This window comes from Vombatus ursinus, unplaced genomic scaffold, assembly GCF_900497805.2.
Source record: "Vombatus ursinus unplaced genomic scaffold, bare-nosed wombat genome assembly UNPS02015184.1, whole genome shotgun sequence".
In the NCBI taxonomy this organism is placed as follows: Eukaryota; Metazoa; Chordata; class Mammalia; order Diprotodontia; family Vombatidae; genus Vombatus; species Vombatus ursinus.
The window spans coordinates 137,398-141,263 of NW_020954962.1; positions in this window are offsets into that span (position 1 = coordinate 137,398).

Here is a 3,866-nt window from a genome sequence, read left to right on the forward strand (position 1 = left end):
TGTTGGAGAAATCGTTTAATGTCTTTTTGAATCAGTGTCTTCTATAACATTAGGGACTGGACTGGATGAACAAGAAGTCTTCCAGTCCCAACTCTATGATAATAGATTATGAATGTATAGCCCTGTCCGAAGACCACTGAGACTGCATTGAAGATATCAGAACTGCAGTAGAGATGGATGAGATTGAAAAAGTAGATAAAAATCTAGAAAGATAAATAGATAAGTATGTCGAAAGATTTTTGGGAATGCAGTCTAGCATTGAGCTATCCTTCCTTTTATTTTAGATTGGTTATTTCTTAACTATCCTGCATATGTATTTATAAAAATATATACATGTATACACTATATACATATGTGCATGCATACATACATACACATAAATACATACATATAAACATATATTATAAATCCAGGAAGAACAGGGTAATACAGGGGAGAGAATGTGTCAGAGAGATCATTATTCTGCCTCTACCTCTGAAGACTTTATGTGGAGTCTTAGAATTAAATATTTTTGAACCAGTCATTCAGCCACTTTGTGCCTCAGGCTATAAAACTGAAAAAAAAAGAAAGAAAAACAAAGGGCACCTAAGTGGTGCAGTGGATAGAGCACTGGCCTGGAGGTGAGAAGATCTGAGTTCAAATATGGCTTTAAAAACTTATTAACTTTGTGACCCTGGACAAGTCACCTAACTCTAGTTTCTAATTGGTAAAAGGAACTGGAGAAGGAAATGGTAAACTTTGTTTGCATCAGTTTCCCAATCTGTGTAATTGGGATAATAATAGCAACTATGTTGCTAGGTTATTTTGAGAAGCATTTTGATAATAATTGTAAAACACTTAGCTCAATACCTGGCATAAAGCAAATTCCATATAAATGTTAATTATTATTGTTATCATTGGTATAAATATCAGGAAAAATAGGTGAAGTGATTGATTGATGATTATACAGTCATTAAGGCACACAGTTGGGATTGAAGCCATTTAAAGCAATAAAAATTAACTTCACTATAATGCTGATTATGTGCCAGATATTGTCCTAAATGCTTTACAAAAATTATCCCATTTGATCCTCAAAACAATGTTAGGAGGTAGGTGTTATTATTGTCCCCATTTTAAAAACTAGGAAACTGAGGCCAACAAAGGTTAAATATTTTTTTTTCAGGGTCACAAAACTAGTAAGTGTCTGAGTCTAGATGTGAATTCAGGTGTTCCTGACTCCACAATTAGCATTGTTTCACTTTTTTACTTGCCTCTCAAGCATACTAATTCTAAATGTGACCTTTTACGTTAATGCACATGTTTCCTCTATTTTGTTGCCATACCAGGAAGACTACTGAAATATGGTGTATATAAAAATCCCTCACTGGATTCTTGCTACTGAAATTCTCCCAAAGATCACATCCAACTGACAATGTTTACAATCACTGGATCATGAGTGAAGTAAATCAAAGACTGTAAAATCTGTTCCCATCTTGGGGCTCTGGTTCTGTACCCTAAGGGAGGTGGTCATGACCTCCGAAGACTTGATTCCAGAATTGTTGTATTGTGGGACTTGTAGGTTACTCATGAGAAACTACTAAAGGATTGTTTGTAATCCACCTTCCCCCCTTCCTTTCCCACTTGTGATTTATGTATATTATCCCTTTCTTCACTTCAGCAAGGTGGTATTCTGATCAAGAGAATTTTCAATTTGCAAATCTGTTCTACCAGTGGCTGGCGAATGAGAGGTTAAGGAAAATTAAAGAGAAATAAAAGCCGGGCTAGGTGAGTCAAGGGTGATCAGCTGCAGGACTGTTTATTTCTAGTAAGGCTTGAATTTTTATACATAAAAGTGAAATGATGATTTACAATATCCCAAGAGCAAGAGCTAAAGATACAAAGTTCTCAATAGATTAGAAGCGCCAGAGGAAGATCACTTCAGGGTGAAGGTTAATTCTCTATTCTAAGACTTCTTTGTTTACTTTTGACTATGCCCCTTCCCAACAGACTCAGCAAATGTTTACTCGGCAGCAAAGCAAGTCCAGGGTACAGTCAAGGACAGATGATCCAGAGAAGGCTTTTGCCTTTACCCATACTGACCACCAATAGTTAGAGATTTTCCAGGTAGATCCCATCCTCAATATCTCCCCCTTTTTTGTTTGCTAGCTTGAGTTCCATTAACTGATTCATCATGGGCTTCATCATAAAGGAAAACATTTTGAATATAAAAGTACAGCATAGACACAAGCATAAAAGAATTACAACATATGGCAAAACATGTAGAAGCAATGATACACCTTGGAAAGGGGACAATCCCTGTAGAGTAGATAAAATATTTTCAGCAATTTTATTAGGATCAATTCCTGGTCAGGGACTCTTTTCAATAGTGAGTGTAAGGGCATGAAGAGTATCAACATTAAGAGTAATGTTAGAACTATGCCATGCCCCCTGCAGCCTTGCTCGCACTTTGTCCCAAGTCATATCAGGATTGGAATTATTGTAAGGTAAAGGGGTGACACAAATATAGGTATATCAATAACCACCATGTAGGTAAAGTCATGTTTTTTAAACATTTCAAGTTCATCCCCTAAATGTAGTACAGATTGCTCTAACAGATTAACTTTATATGATAAATCCCTATCAATAGCTATAACTATTACAAATATATATATTTTATATATATATATACATATATATTTTATATATATTAAATATATATATATATATTTATAAATATATATATATTACAAATATATAACAAATAACCCTAATTGCGCTAATTGCCTGGAGGGAGTAGTAGTCCACCCTCCCCCTTTTGTGTTTATTTAAGTAAGTTTTGATGTCTTTATTTTTTTGTTCTACTAGGGCTTGTCCTGTAGGGTTGTATGGTATTCTTGTAATTAAAGTAATATTATAATATGAATAGAAAGAGGGAAAGGAAGAGCTGGTATAAGCAGGATCATTATCAGTTTTTAATTGTTTTGGGATGCTTAAACAAGCAAAAGAGAGAAGCATATGATTAATAACATGTTAGGCAGCTTCTCCAAATTGAGGGTAAGCAAAGGTGAATGAAGAATAGGTATCTACTGTAACATCTATATAAGACAGTTTTCCAAAAGAGGATATGTAAATTACGTCCATTTGCCAAACATAGTTGGGTTGTAAACCCTGAGGATTTATGGTAGTAGAAGAAGGAGTTAAATACATAACACGTTGAAAACAGCTTTTAACCATTTGCCTGGCTTGTTCTCCAGTAATATGAAATTGTCGGTGGATCATGTTAGCTTTTTGATGAAACTGAGTATGGGCATCGATAGCCTTTAGAATATTTAGGGGTAATAGAGTTGGAAAGAATTGTAATTGAGAATCGATTTTTGCATTACCAGTGCTTAAGGGTCTAGGAAGATTAGAATGAGCTCTAATATGAGTGATATAAATAGGGTTATTACAGGAACGAAGTAGTGATCGTAGTTGTTGAAACAAAGAATACAAATCAGGAGCTAGGACATGTTTATGTTTTGCGGTCTCAATATTTTGGCACACATGCATTTACTATTTACTATCAGATATAATGTTGAGAGGGTCGGAAACATCCTGTAATAACAGTATAATAGCAGATAGTAAAGGGTGTCTGAATTATGTTGTTAGTGAGAAGAAATATAATATCCTGCCTTCTTATTACTTGAACCATAAGTAAATGTATCGGGAGCTTGAGGGAGAGGGTTAGAAAAGAGGATTTTGGGAAAGATCCAAGGGTATTTTGAAAAGAAAGTAAATAATTTCAAGGACGGGGGATGATTGTCCAGTTTCCCAGTGTAAATCTTAATGGCTACTTGCCATTTTTCTGAAGAGGCAATTAGAGAATTAAGTTGTTGTTTATTGTATGG